At 39.7% G+C, this 16,530-nt stretch overlaps 1 protein-coding gene across 4 annotated transcripts in view; it reads left to right on the top strand.

Moving 5' to 3' along the window:
* LOC126754229 (leucine-rich repeat-containing protein 15) overlaps positions 1–16,530 on the top strand; it is a 155,767-nt gene that overhangs the window by 77,810 nt on the left and 61,427 nt on the right. For all 4 annotated transcript variants that reach the window (XM_050466226.1, XM_050466209.1, XM_050466236.1 and 1 more), the window contains one exon: positions 11,415–11,525. The gene's annotated coding sequence lies outside the window, so the exon portion shown is untranslated. The remainder of the gene's footprint in view (positions 1–11,414; positions 11,526–16,530) is intronic.

Raw genomic sequence — 16,530 nt, 5'->3', positions numbered from 1 at the left:
GGTTTATTTCAAAAATATTTTGGCGAATACAGCTAGAAGATTGAACACCAAATCTTCTAGTTGGTACCTCAGTGTATCTTAAAATACAACAGAAGTATTTCTTATAGCGTGTAAGCCTGGCATTGTTGTCATCCGAGAAAAAAGTTAGTGAAATCGATTTATATTAAACTAATCCAAAAAATTCCTCATATCACAAATTTCTACATATAAAATTGGAGTACAAATATTTTACTGAAACACATATTTAATACGCAGAGAATAGTGAAATAAATCAAAATAAGGAAATAATTTCGCTAAAACGTACTTTCTATTGTGACAAAGTGATTGCAATCATTTATACAGCCACTTGAAAGATGACACCACACACTAAGAAGCCACACAATTCCACACAAATATCATCGCCTACAAAAAGAGAGAGTTGTAATCGCTTGACAGCTGGAGAAAAAATACGATATTTCAAAATCGTGAAAACAACTTAAGAAATGTGAAAGCCAGTTGCCGCAGCAAAGATGGTAGGCGTTATACAAGTGTAAACCTAAATTTTCGGGAACATGTGATACGCATACGCCCACACAAAAGAGCCAAACACGCGCAACACTATATACATATATGCAAGTATGTATGTATGTATGTGAAAGAGTGTGAGCGCAAGAGAATTTTGAAGCACAAGCGATATTTCTTGCCATGTGTCAACTGCACGTGCAACAATTTGTGGTACGAACAGCGAAAGTTGTTAAAAAAAAAAAATAAGAACAAAAAGGAAAAATGGAAAATAATAAATTTTTAAAACATACAAACAGACATACATACAACAAAAAGTGTGCAGTGAAACAAATATGTGCACTCTTCATAACGACGCTGCAGCTCGCCACAGCTGAGCCTGACTCGACTTGACCCGCAGGCCTTGTTATAGCGCTTGTCATATGCCAAGTGCCATAAGATCGCAGCCACAAGACAAATTTCGAATTGCAGCGCAGAAATAAAAGAGCTACGACCACCAACTCAATGCCGTGGAGCGAGAAACCGGCGACAGCTGACAAGAGCGCATAAATTGGTCAGATTGCAGGCTTGAAAGCTGTGCCAACGCAAGTAAAAGATACATTAAAAGCCAACGAGCAAACAAGTAGATAATAAATAGCGGCAATAGAGTTATAAGAATAAGATTGATGCCACCAGCAAAGAGGAAGTCGTTGCGGTCAGGGTTCGCATTTTCGCTTGCACTTGGCAGTTCAAGCATTTGTCGACAGCGCAGCCAGCAAATGGTGGCTTTAAGTGAGACAAATGGAGAGCATTAATTGTATTCCTCTTTCGCAGTTTTTTTTCCTTTTCTACCCATTGTCGATTTAAGTGTATGCCCTTGGAACTCAAAAGAATTGAAGTAAACTTTGGCCTGAGTTCGTAACCTATTCAAGTAAGTAAAATGTTTATTTCTGGCGTCCAAACGATGGCTAGTCTAAAAATAATGCGTTTCAACTGTCATATCTTCGAATGTGAAAAATAATTGTTTTAAAATGAAGTTACGTTCTCTTTTGGCACGATTACGATTCTTGCGGCGCCACGATTTGATGGTACCGATGGATAGAGGAGGTCCTCAGGATTAAAAAATATATACACATATACCGTCCTCAGACGCATAGTTTTCGAGATATTTCACTTCAAAATTCTACAATTTTACATGCATTTCACTCTTCTTTTGTTTTGTTCTGTTTTTCTTTACATGTCATGACAAATACCGCCGAAAGAATCGTAATATTGCCTCTCTTTTTATAATCCAATCCTTGCATAAAAACCATCGCAAATCTGCCTGAGACTCACTCAGCTATACATCCATCAGCTTGGACAAGTACTTGGGAAATCGTCATTTAGAACGTCGAAAAAAGCCACAAGTTGCCAGGAAACCTGTACAGGGTTCGCCGTAAGAAAAATTTCGTTCTTCACCAAATTTTTAAAAGAGTTGGTATTTTTGCAAAGGGATCATGATAGAAGAGGCTGTAGGAACCTGATGGAAAGTGGTCACTGCGGCACAGGCCCTCAGGATGGGGCTGATAGATTGAGAAGACTGCAGGAAATGTCTAGAGCAGGGTGTCAGGGAAACAATGGAGCATCTCTTGTGCACTTGGAGGAGATACCGATAGTGAGGCCACAGAGTCTGTTAAAACTCGCGTCAAGCGCAGGCATCCTAAATGAACACTACTCCACTTGGACCCAGCAACTGAGCTCCATCTGGTATAGCAAAGAACCAAAATTGGTCTGTGCGTGACTTATTGGCCTACAAGATTAAACTAACCCAACTTAACCTAAAAGAAGTAGTAAAGATTTATATAGCCACGAAGGCGGTTCTACGCCCATAAAGAAGGATGAGGAATAAAGAATTCACCTGAGCCACGCCAGCGACCTCTCGGTTTTATGTGGCGTTTGATGACCTAGTTCGATGACTGTCTTTGTCGGGTGTTCAGAGCATCTCTAAAAGACCTTTTGCCAAAAGATAGGAATCTTCGATGCCACTTCCAATGTAAGAATTCTCATTCCACTCTATGCTAAAGTTAAAGTTGTAACAATTCTCTAACTCACTAATTTCATCTAAGTCGTACATACTGGGGTAGAATATTTTCGCGCTCAAATCACCACTTTTGGTACTTTCGATAACTTCTTAACTTCGGTGCTAAGCTCAGCTATCAATCGCACCTCCGGACAGATTTGTTCGACTCGTTTTTCTTCTTCCGTTAATGCAGTCGTTGTTCTTACTGTTATGAAAGCAAATGCGGCATTCTTCTTTTCACACTTCGCCTTATCTCCGTGCGATTTGCTCAAGTGGTCGCATTGTTTCTGCTATTGTGTTTGTTTTCCGATGTTTCTCTTTTGTCTTTTGTCTTATTATTGTTATTGTTATCGTTAGTTTTTATGTTGTTGTGACATGAGTACTTTCTGCTTTGACGGCATTTACCGGCACAATTGCATTTTATCCACCGCAGCGACCGTTGTGTCTAAACCGCGACTAAGTCAATGGCTGGGAGTTGGGAACATATTGAGGTTATGTTGATACTTCGAATGCAAGCTAAATACACACGCTTGTAGAGCATAAACGCACGTTTCTTTGTAACTAAAGATATCTACAAGAGGTGTGAATGCAGGCATTTTCAAGTGAACTTTTGCGGTAAACTTTCATCTGAGTATTTTTACTGGGAAAATGCGTAGGAATTTATGATTATAAGTGTCGGAGTTTACTTGACTTTGTATGTATGCACAGCGTTGGCCTAAATATTTGAGAAATATACATACTATACAACAAATTTATAAAATGTAGTTATCAAATAGTGAAATCATTACCTCTGTGTTGTAACTCTGAATCCGAAACTAATGAAAATCTATCAAAAAAAAAATCCAGATAAATTGAGGAAGGATGGAAAAATGATACAATGAACCTTGTATGTTGCTACACAAATCAGTAGTGAAGTGGTGAAGTGATAAATACAGATATGTGTTCAGATGAACTTCATATCTCTACGTTTCTTTCTCTATCAATCCGTTTCCAGGAGAAAATACTGGATCCACATGTAATAATATAATTCAGAATCCGAGGAATGTAGAATAAAGCAGAAATCTTCGGAAATTATCTGACCATCAAGGGATTCAATTGACTAGGCGATGTTGAAGAGTCTTATCCTTACGGCAGTAGGCGCAGATTGTGTGATCTCCCTTTTTGTGGATTGGGCAGAGCACAATTTAATTCCAATTGTTGGGCATGCTTTCGTCCGATCGTCTTATCAGTTCTTCGTCGCCGTGTTTGAATAGCTCGTCCGGTAATACATCGGCCCCCGTCGCTTTTTTCAGACCGGTAATTGCTATTCGAACTTCTTCATGGTCGGCTAATGCAACGTCTGCTCCATCGTCATCAATTGGGGAATCATGTTCGCCTTCTATACTTTCATTGCCATTCAGCAGGCTGGAGAAGTGTTCCCCCCATAATTTTAGTATGCTCTGGACATCGGTCACTAGATCACCTTTGGGCGTTCTACAAGAGTAAGCTCCGGTTTTGAAACCTTCTGTTAGTCGCCGCATCTTTTCGTAGATTTTTCGAGCATTACCCCCGACGGTCAGCTTGTCAAGCTCTTCATACTCACGAATTTCGGCCTCTCTCTTTTTTCTGCTAATGCGTCTCGCTTCCCTCTTCAACTCTCGGTATTTATCCCATCCCGCATGTGTTGTGGTCGATAGTGACGTTGCGAGGTAGGCAGTCTGTTTTCTCTCCGCTCCCGTAATGTAAAAAAAAATAACCCAGTGAAAAGAAGAAAACCCGTATACATACATATATACCAAATACATATGTATGTATATTTGTCAATCATTACTTTCATTGCTTGTTCACTTTCCATTTCAGGTAATTTGTTGCTGTTTATTTTTTCCATACAAAATATACTGCTATTCACAGAAAAAGGTAAAGCAGAAACTCAGAGGAAAAACGATATGGACAGCCTTTTCGATTCTGTGTATGATTTGGACGCCTTTTCGTGTTTAACTTGATGTTCTCCACATTTTACGCTTCAAAGCATCTATTGATGGAAAGGATGTCAGTAACTTTCCATCGACTCAACTTTAGTAAAAAAAAAAAATCGTAAGTGCATATGCTTATACCATGACCACATCTGAGGGTGATGAAAGAGATGGAATAGGAAATTGAGATAGGCACTTCAATATGCCACAAATGCAACTGGTTAACTTGAGTTGGAGAGATGTGGCAAATCAGAGTAGAAAAATTCACCAACATCGGAGTAAAGGAAGTAAGAGTCCACAGAGAAGCTGGCAATAATGGAAGTTGTAAACCGCAGAGCGGAGAATTAGCTAAACCGCAAACCAAACAAAAAATTCCGCCTATGTGCTATGAAATTACTGAAAGCAAAACAACAATTTTCTCTACGGTATCCAAATTGGACGCATAGCAGGGTTACACAAATAAAAAAACCACTAACATACTTGAGTTGTGCACTGAAGCCATGATAAAGAATTTAATTTCTACTGCTAAAGTCAAGAGGTTATGTGACATGGATAACAAATTTCAACTCAAAAGTTGACTCGCAGACTAGCTCAAGTTACTTCATAAAATAAATATAACAAATGATGTTATTTGTATTAGTTTTCACTGGCCGGATCTGAGAGGTATCAAGTTACTTTTCAGAAGGACGAGAGTTTGAAGACTTAAATTGTGAAGTACGCCATTGTCTTAGAAGATCTGACCAACTTTTAAACTAGTTAAACCGGCGATACAATCCGAGTTTTAATACTTTGATGATCACAAGCGGTTTTCAGACTTGTATTAATGTTATTAGCAACGGTACTACTCAACTTTTCTCTGAATTTGTTATTTGCCACTATGCGAACAAACGAGGTTATAACTTCGATAGTAGCTTTCGAGAGGTAGCAGGTGGACTAAACTCTTGATAACCTAACCAAAAACGTCTAGCTGATCTTCTGCTATTTGAAGGCGAGGGACATTCCGAAGATTTGTCTGTTTTTCAATCAAAGCTGCCAGCTTCTTAGTATCAGATTTCCTCTTCGCCTTAAGACAAAGTTTACATTTCGTCTGGCATAGTAGGCCGAGTTAATAAATATAACTTAGTGTTGTTGTTGTAACTGTTATCTTATTCCCATTGGTTGGTAAGGTTCAGGTTGGTTGTCACCGAACTCATCTAACGGTAGGCCCATAAACGTGCTGTTTTGATGGGGAAGGACCATACTGAAAAGGGCGTTAGATGGGTTCGCTAGGCATGTTAAGGGTGGTTATGGTCATACGGGTACTCATTGCACGATGGACATATATTTGATATGTCGGGCTTTATTCTGAAAAAGTAGGACTTTAACCTGCCACAGTATCTATAATAAAATTGTTCAAAGGTCATTATAGATTCTCGAACTTGAGTTCTTCGTCTGCAATGGGTCGTGGTTTGACTACAAGTATATCTTTCACTGAGAGGTTGTCGGTGAAATTGTAAATGGCGTCGTCCACCTCCTAGGGAGCGACTCCGCTTCAAGCAGACCGCCTCTCTACATTCCAAAATACTGTCACCATAATCTTTCCAGCCTACTGTTACGGTTTTCCACGCTTTGGGGAGTGTTAATCGTGTCAGTCCATTCGAATGACTGTCGATTGGACATCGGAGGAAAATGATGGATCCATGTTTCACCTATTGTCACATATCGTTGCAAAATTCGGGTTTATTACACTTGCACATTTTCGAAGACTGCTCCGAATCATTTACTCGTCGTTGGTTGCGTGGCACCCACTTTGCACAGAGCTTTCTCATACCCAAACATGCGTGAATGATATGATGTACACGTTCAGTCGATATCTCTAGAGCACCTGCTATCTTGAACAACTTTACTTTACGACCATCCAAAACTATTTTGTAGCCTATTTTGATATTCTCGTCGGTTACAACTCTTTTGGTCATCCACTGCATTCGCCATTTTCGGAGCTCATTTCACCGCGTCTGAACTTAGCATACTAATCCTTTGGTTAATTTTCGTACAATAGTGTCCGCAAACTCGTCCTCAAGCCAAGGTTTTGATTAAACTATATTTTTTGCATTTCTTCTTTTGAAGATTAGGGCTAACTAAAAATAGCAATTGCCCGCCTGAAGAACAACAAAGCGTCAGGGGCCGACGGATTGCCGGCCGAGCTATTCAAACACGGCGGCGAAGAACTGATAAGGTGCATGCATCAGCTTCTTTGTAAAATATGGTTGGACGAAAGCATGCCTAACGATTGGAATTTAAGTGTGCTATGCCCAATCCATAAAAAAGGAGACCCCACAATCTGCGCCAACTACCGTGGGATTAACCTCCTCAACATCGCATATAAGGTTCTATCGAGCATATTGTGTGAAAGATTAAAGCCCACCGTCAACAAACTGATTGGACCTTATCAGTGTGGCTTTAGACCTGGCAAATCAACAACCGACCAGATATTCACCATGCGCCAAATCTTGGAAAAGACCCGTGAAAGGAGAATCGACACACACCACCTCTTCGTCGATTTCAAAGCTGCTTTCGACAGCACGAAAAGGAGCTGCCTTTATGCCGCGATGTCTGAATTTGGTATCCCCGCAAAACTAATACGGCTGTGTAAACTGACGTTGAGCAACACCAAAAGCTCCGTCAGGATCGGGAAGGACCTCTCCGAGCCGTTCGATACCAAACGAGGTTTCAGACAAGGCGACTCCCTATCGTGCGACTTCTCCAACCTGCTTCTGGAGAAAATAGTACGAGCTGCAGAACTAAACAGAGAAGGTACCATCTTCTATAAGAGTGTACAGCTGCTGGCGCATGCACAAAAACATTGATATCATTGGCTTAAAACCCGCGCCGCTAGATCTGGCTTCTCCAGACTGGATAAGGAAGCGAAGAAAATGGGTCTGGTAGTGAACGAGGGCAAGACTAAATATCTCATGTCATCAAACAAACAGTCGTCGCACTCGCGACTTGGCACTCACGTCACTGTTGACAGTCATAACTTTGAAGTTGTAGATAATTTCGTCTATCTTGGAACCAGCGTAAACACCACCAACAATGTCAGCCTAGAAATCCAACGCAGAATATGTCTTGCCAACAGGTGTTACTTCGGACTGAGTAGGCAATTGAGAAGCAAAGTCCTCTCTCGACAAACAAAAACCAAACTCTATAAGTCACTCATAATTCCCGTCCTGCTATATGGTGCAGAGTCTTGAACGATGTCAACAACGGATGAGTCGACGTTGCGAGTTTTCGAGAGAAAAGTTCTGCGAAAGATTTATGGTCCTTTGCGCGTTAGCCACGGCGAATACCGCATTCGATGGAACGATGAGCTGTACGAGATATACGACGAGATCGACATAGTTCAGCGAATTAAAAGACATCGGCTACGCTGGCTAGATCATGATGGACGAAAACACTCCAGCTCTGAAAGTATTCGACGCAGTACCCGCCGGGGAAGCAGAGGAAGAGGAAGACCTCCACTCCGCTGGAAGGACCAAGTGGAGAAGGACCTGGCTTCACTTGGAATATCCAATTGGCGCCACGTAGCGAAAAGAAGAAACGACTGGCGCGCTGTTGTTAACTCGGCTATAATCGCGTAAGCGGTGTCTACGCCAATTAAGAAGAAGAAGAAAAATCTTATGGATTTAATTTTAGTAGCACGAACTATGTGTCAGATCGGGGACTTTTCATTTGACTTGTCAGTCCATGAAATTTGCTCATTATTACGTCAACCAGCCTTTCTGCTAACTCTAATGAAAACAAAAGTTAGTCGTCTCGCTAAGCTCACTCTTCATGCTGCAAACCCTTCTAACGGCGGTGCATCTACCCATAAATACCACTGCAAACATTGGAATGTGACACTAAAACTAATTTCACCACGTCGCTGCTGCAACAAAAACAGAAAAACCAACAATTGACGTCGGCAAAACTGGAAACTAACACATCGTTAGCTCATATTCTGCGCTCCGACGATTATGCAACGCGAAGGAAAGCAATGAAATCGGTGCGTGTCAGGACCAATTATAAAATCCGCTAGGCAACCAGCATTTAACAGACATCGAAGCGCAGAGCAGACTTCACGGTTACTCCTAGCAGAGTCGCTCCAAAGTGCATTCACACACAAACCCACATACGCAAACATAGTTTTGAGTGTGTGAGTGGAATTTACAATCGGCTGACATGGTTGAGCGACCAGCGAGCAGAATGCGCGCCAAACAATCGCCTAGATAAAACTAACTGCAAAGTTTTCGCAGGCACCAATCATAGTCAAATATATACACACACATACACAAGCACACACATTCATACATATGTATATATAAATATATGTAATGTTTATGCGATTTGGTACAAAACACTTTACAACCACTCACGCGCACTGCAATTTAGTACTCAACCAACAGCTCATAAATAAGCACACGCACACACACATACATTTAAGTGCATTTGCGCACCCTAATGCGCCCGCCCATAACGTAGTAGTTTGGGCCGCATTGCGGCTGGTCTGTGGCCTGCGGTAAACATTGGTAATTTGCCTCTTTATCGCCGAGCGGTTGTCAGTCATTGCGCCTAAGCGCAGTTAAGCGTGTTAATTTTCCGCATTTCAGCCAACTCCAACGCTGCATGCAACACACGAGCAACAACTTAGCCCGACAACGCCACGTTTTGCCTTGCTGCAGCTGTGCTTTATCCCTGCTCCATCATTGTGCCGAGCGCCTCAATGGAATTATACGCGCGCTGCGTCCCTATAGTAGGGCGACAAAACATCGTTACTCCTGTGTGTCGCTGACATGTGGCAAGTTTCAAATTGCATGCCTGAAACAACTAGTCATCATCAATGACGCGGATCCCGTCGCGTCAGCCAGCTTAAGCGACTTCCTGTGTACATATATGTATGTATGTGTCTGTGTGTGTGTTGGTCAATTAGTTAGACAGCTGGTATATTCAAGTAATAACATCACTACCGCCTGCTCTCGCTTGTGCATAACAAAAATGCGCTGATCCCTGATATGGCTAATTTTCCAGCTCCCTTGTTGCGGTCGAAAGCAAACGGAAATTAAAATGCCGTTTAGTGGACATTTAGCCAGTGCTGATCTCAGGCGACTGGCATGCATAGTTGGAAGCATACATGTATGTAAATATATCGATGCGTAGCGGTTGGTTCAAATGCAATTTTTTACAGTTTTACATTGCAGCTTTATTTAAATAAAATCATCTTCCTAAAATAAAAAAATAAAATACCTGATAAAACTCTCCACAAAAAAGTTAGTGAGTATCTATTCGAAGTGATTTTACAGCACGCTATTCTGTTTCTATTTTTTATACCAGTTTATACCATTTATACCAGCTATTGTTTTCGATTCGCCGCTCCTCAATTTTTGGCGCAATATCTGCGGAAAAAGTTTGTTATTGCTACTCCAACATTTTTTTGAGGATTTTGAGGAAAGCGTAGACCAGCAATTTTCAATTCAACGAATTCAAGCCCTGACATCAAATATAGCATACCTTTTAGATACGTTTAAACCATTATATATTATTATTCTTCTTATTTCAAGTGGAGTACTGTAAGGCTTGGTACTAGGCTCCCTTCTATGGAACCTAATGTATAAGGGAGAGCTAAGGAGACACCAACCCAAAGCCGTTAAATTAATTGCATACGCAGACGGCCTTATTGTGGTAGCAGTGGCTAAACAGAAACAAACTTAGAACACCTCCAGAGCAAAGGCAATGAGTGCATCCACGGTCTGCGCCAATGGTTCTCTTCAAAGAGTTTAAAACTGGTTAAACAAAACACAAAAGTCTTGCTCATTAGTACTAGAAAAGTAAAGGAAAGTATATCTCTCACCATAGGGGAGTGCGAGATTCATTCACAGGACCTATTCACCTAGAAAACACTGCAGGAAAAACGAATAAAATTCTGAACGCCAAGAAGGATGACAATAAAGGGTGCGTGCGTTCCAGCCGGCGTGTTTTACTCGCAAAGGTTATGAGATCGGTGTGGATTCAGGCGCTAGGTTTTAAAGAGAGTTTGGCCCCGCTAAAGACAAATAAGCACAGGGAGACACAGGCTGTCGGCACTGAGAGTTATCAGTGCTTTCCGAACAATATCAAGTGATGATATTGGGATTTCCACATAACCCAAATACAAAGTGGACATGGATGCTTTAGAAGTTACCTCTACAGATTCGAGCACGACATTAGTCCGAATTGTCCGACGTCTGCAAAATGCTTTGAAGACTCTGATCAAGTATTTTTTTGAAGCAGAGTAGGCATCCGTTAGTCCGTGCCATAGAGGAGACATAAATGTCTTATCACTCCCATGAAGTAATACTTAATCAGTTGGTGCCGTGCGAGAGTCTGGAGTGGGGAGTAAGTAAGGTTTAAGGTTCCACACACCGGCTTTTGATGCTTCCCCCTACTTAAAACAAAAAAAATACGTTATTCTTCTCTGAAACGCGCATCCAACTGTACCACCCTATATTACCAGCCAAGCAGCGTTGAAGTGCTGCTTGTGACATAATCTAATTACCAATCATTTGTTGCCCCATAACGGAAGAACTGATGGAGAGAGCGAGAGTAAGAGCGGTGGAAAGTATAGTAAAAAGAAATTCCAATATTTTAAATGTTTAAATAATTGAGTGTTCACATTTAGGGAGTGTTATCCAAACATTTTTAAAATGACATTTGAAAAAAATGTATCTCTTGCATCTTTTTTTTAAATCTCCGACAATTAATTTGTGATTCATCAATATTTTTTTATCGAGGAAATTAGTTAGAGAAAATTCATTATAATCCCTCTCAAGTACTTGATTGTGGAACTGATTGATAGGGTTATTGAATAGGATATTTTTATTCTAATTTTCAAATTAAATTAATTTTTCCTTTTTAAACTTTTCTCTTTTTAGCAACACAAGGGGTTTTCTATGCATTTACTGCAACGGCTTAGTGCTTACCGGACACCATCGATGAAACATCTCTTTAGAAACAGTAATTAAAGTGAAGTTTCCTGCTATTTGGTAAGTCTAAAGAGTTATTTATTTGAAGGTAGAACCAAATTTAAATTTTTTAGCTCTTTAAACATTTCCATTGACATAAACTTTACTCATGCTTTCACATGATCATTTTACGACAAGAGAGCAGGGCTCAAATACAAGTGGAGATGTAAAAATTTACAGAGGACAAATATTTATTAATTATCAATTTGGTTCCTAAATAGATGGGGATATAAGAAAGTAGAAGTCGTATACCCGAGAAACAGTCGTACAACAATAAAGAGATCAGTCTCTACAGAAATACAATATTATTTCCAGCAAGCATATAAATAAATGGTTCAATTACACAAAGCAAATACAGTAAATATCTCGTATTAGCCCTTTCCGCTAAGCCCTCTAACACGAGTGCATATTCTTTAAAGGAAACCCTACTCGACACGCAGCTGACTGTAAAGTGACAACGCCTGTCAACCTTGTCTTGTGCGATAAACCCAATTCACGCGCCTGACTCCGGCTCCATGCAACGTATTTGTAAGGATGTGTGTGTATTATATATATGTGTGTGTGAACTTATAATATATGTGTGTGAACATATAATAAATTGTGACAAAAAAGTACACGGAAATTGTAAAAAAAACGTAAAATATTTAATTATTCATCAAAAGTTATTTTGTCGCCTTCAAAGTAATCCCCACCAAAGGTAATAGACTTATGCCAACGATTTTTCTAGTCCACGAAACACATTTCATAAGAACTTTTTGGGATTACCTTCAGGTTCTTCAGCGAGAGTTTTGTTTTATCTATCGATCGACTGCAAACGGGTTCCACGAGACAGCAATTTCAGTTTGGAGAACAAGAAAAAGTCACACGGAGCCGAATCTGGTGATTACGGTGGTTGATCGATGGTTTTCATTGCGTTTTTTGGGCTTTAAATTTGGTCACAATTGTGGCTCGATGCGATGGTGCCTTATCATCGTGTACAATTCAAGTATTTTTCTACAATTCTGGCCGTTTTCGACGAATGTTCTCACGCAAACGCCGTCTGTACCTCCCGAACAAATTTATCATGCACCAAACCACGAATATCGAAAAAAAAATGATGAGATCATCTTGATTATTGAGCAGCTTTGGCGATTTTTTTTGGTTTTGGCTCGTTTTTTCCTCCATTCCTATGATTTTTGACATGTTTCCTTATCAAACTCATAAACCCATGTCTCATCGACAGTTATAATGCTCTCCATAACTGTGGAATCCGAATTCGAATGATCAAGCATGTCCAAAGAGACCTGTTTACGGTACGGTTTTTCAAAAAATTTCAGCTTTATCGAGACAAGTTAAGCAAGAACGTGTTTCATATCCAAAATATTTGCCGAAAACATTCGAACGGACACGCGAGAGATTTTAAGCTCTTTTGTCATATCTCTAACACTTGTCTGACGATTTTCAAGTAGCATATTCTTCAACTTTTTAGATTTTCATCAGTTGAAGAAGTCGAAGATCGTCCAGAACGAGGTATGTCTAAAATGGTGGAGATCTCGACCGTCTTTGAAGGCTTTGTACCACTCGTAGCCTTATGTATTCGATAAAACTGAATTACCGTAAGCCTTTTCCAACATTCGCAATGATTCTGCACATGACATTTGGTTGGAATAAAAAATTTGAGACAAATTCTTTGTGCGATATTTTATCCATTGCAAAGTCGCAACGCACCACCGAGGTGTACCGACTTGAGCAGCTGCTGTAAGCAAACTGCTGGACAGATCGCGCTCATATTTGGCATAGTAATTAAGTAAAGTCGTACCAACTTAGTAAAATATATATTTTTGAAATAATATTTACTTGGAAATTTTAATTAAATTTAATTTCCGGTTGCTTTTTTGTCACAATTTCGTTATTTATGTATATGTGTGTGTGAGTATGCGAGTGGTAAAACCACAATTCTAATGCAAACTGGCATTTATAATGTAAAGATATGACTATAGTCATATGGATGTGCCATTTTGTTGTGGTCTTACAACAATCTACGTTGATGTCTTTACGCAGGCAAGTCTATATACACAAATGTAAACAGAGCCATAATAAATTCATGAAACTGATAACGCATTGTCAGGCCAGAAGAAAGCTATTTATAATACTTCAACAATAGTAAGTGACAAAGTGAAACGTGTGCTAAAAGAACAACAATAAAATATGAGAAAAGCGTAGAAAAATTGAAAACTGAAATTACATTAGGGTGGTATAGAAATGCGCGAAACAAATATTTGTCACGAATTTCCTAAAATCGAATAGTTGAATACTATTTCATATGAAAGTTTTGTTTACGCTTGAAGAGGAGTGGGGTGTGTTGCATGAAAGTTGCGGTAAACCATAACCCCGAATACTATATATGAAAACTGAGTTGATATGTGAGTTGTTGTATTTTTAAGGTTTGAAATTTAAATATAAGACGAAATAATAAATAGTTCATTTTAAGGTATATAACCCCTTAGTCAGTTAGAATTTTTGAAAAATCGATTTTTTAAATTTTATTTTCTTAATAGAATTTAAAGAAAAACTTTAACATTGAAAATAACATATATGACACATAGATGTTTGTACATTAGGGTGATACTAAATTATCTAAAGTGTAATTTTTTTTGTTTATATTTCAAAATTTACTAGTTTTTTAATAATTTTGTATCACCCTAATGAACACACATCTATATTGTATATATGTTCATATATCTGTACAAGCAAATATTGTGGCAACGCTACGCAGGCTATAGCATATTCAAGTTAAAAGGCATATATAACGGTACATTTTAATGTCTTCTTACTAGAAGTAGCATCTCCAAAGAAGTAATTGAATTGCAGAATAGAAGACAAACCACAAAAGCAATAAAATTGAAACGTAAATACCTTGAAACCTCAAAGAATGAAGGAAGAGAGAGTATCATTGAAATACACATATGCACAAATGTAAGTACATGACAGTTCTATAACAAAGAAAGAGCGCCATAAGGCCGTATAAAGAAGAAGGTACGCTTGTCAGCTGTCACAAGTGTTGCCACTTACATATTTGCATTTCATCGGGCGGGCTTGATTAGTATTGCTTTGAATGTTAAATTGTTTTTCAATAATTGCTGAATTTTACGCAAACTTTATTATGTTTAGACTAGTCAACTTCTTCTTCTATAGCTTGAACTAAGTTTGCCACGAAGTTTGGAACGATTCGAGGGGAAAGTAGGAAAGTTAAAGACCTAGATATATAAAGATGATCAGCGTGGCGAGTCGATTTAGTCATGTCCTCCGTCCGTCTGGCTCTACATACACGAAGTAGTTCCCCAGTTTTTGAGATATTCATAAGAAACTTCAATCAAAACTAATACGGCTGTGTAAACTGACGTTGAGCAATACCAAAAGCTCCGTTAGGATCGGGAAGGACCTCTCCGAGCCGTTTGATACCAAACGAGGTTTCAGACAAGGCGACTCTCTTTCGTGCGACTTCTTCAATCTATTATTGAAGAGAATAATTCGAGCTGCTGAAATAAATAGAGAAGGTATCTTCTTCTATAAGGATGTACAGCTGCTCGCGTACGCTGATGATATTGATATCATTGACCTCAACATCCGCGCTGTTAGTTCTGCTTTTTCCAGAATGGATAAGGAAGCGAAGCAAATGAGTCTGGTAGTGAACGAGGGCAAGACGAAATATATCCTGCCATCAAACAAACAGTCGTCAAACTCGCGACATGGCTCCCACGTCACAGTTGACAGACATAACTTCGAAGTCGTAGATAATTTCGTCTATCTTGGAACCAGTATTAACAGCAACAGCAATGCCAGCCTCGAAATCCAGCACAGAATAACTCTTGCCACTAGGTGCTGCTTCGGGCAAAGACCAAATTCTATAAGTCGTTCATTATCAGCGTCCTACTATATGGTACAGAGACTTGACAACATCTGATGAGTCGGCGATGCGAGTTTTCGAGAGAAAGGTTCTGCGAAAGATTTATGGTCCTTTTCGCATTGCCAACAGCGAAATTCGCATTCGATGGAACAACGAGCTGTACGAGATATACGACGAGACTGACGTACAAGTAGTTCAGCGAGTTAAAGGACAGCGGCTACACTGGCTAGGTCATGTCGCCCGTATGGATAAAAACCCTTCAACTCTGAAAGGATTCGACACAGTACCCGCCGGCGGAAGCAGAGAAAGAGGAAGATCTCCACTCCGTTGGAGAGATCAGGTGGAGAAGGGCCTGGCTGCACTGGGCATCTTGAATTGGCGGAATGGTGAAAAGAAAAAACGACGGACGCGCCGTTGTAAACTCGGCTATAACCGCGTAAGCGGTGTCTACGCCAGTAAAGAAGAAGAAGAGGTTTACTATTGGAATAGTTGAAAACGGTACCAGCGTTTTTCAGGGCATTTCTTGTGTGAAATTTACTCTTGGCATTTCCAAAGTTACAAGTAAGGCAGAGATATACTTCTAGGCAATATTCCACTATTTTTTAAAGCAGCTGATTATATGAAAATATTCCACCCTCTTGAAATCTTATGCATTTAAGTATCTTAATTAAGTTTATATGCATATCCATATATCATTACAGTTATTAAAAATAACTTTAAACAATATACTGTATACCGAGCAGCCGGCAAAACTTGTGCCGTCTGGGCTTTTGCCAGTAATATCATTACAGTAACAATGGCAACTCCCAAGATGTATTGCATCCGGCAAGCAGCGGCTCGCTTCGTGTTGCATATCGGCCTTGTAACGGCACATAACAACAACAACAACAATTAACAATGGCTACGACCGCAGCTGCACTGGTAGCGACCCTCAAGCGTCGTGTGCTTACAGCTAAGGGCCAAGGTGGAGCTGTAACCTCGAAATTTGAAACTGTACAATTTTTGCCATCTTTCTCACATTTTATTTTGGTTTTTATGGTTGTTGTTGTTCATAACTTGATTTTGTTTTGAATAGTAGCTTTGCGTGCAACTTGGGAGTAAGCAGCGTCACATGGCAGCCAAGTAAAACACACATTAATA

Source organism: Bactrocera neohumeralis, chromosome 2 (assembly GCF_024586455.1).
Source record: "Bactrocera neohumeralis isolate Rockhampton chromosome 2, APGP_CSIRO_Bneo_wtdbg2-racon-allhic-juicebox.fasta_v2, whole genome shotgun sequence".
NCBI classification, from domain to species: domain Eukaryota; kingdom Metazoa; phylum Arthropoda; class Insecta; order Diptera; family Tephritidae; genus Bactrocera; species Bactrocera neohumeralis.
This window is presented reverse-complemented; position numbering and strand designations above follow the sequence as displayed.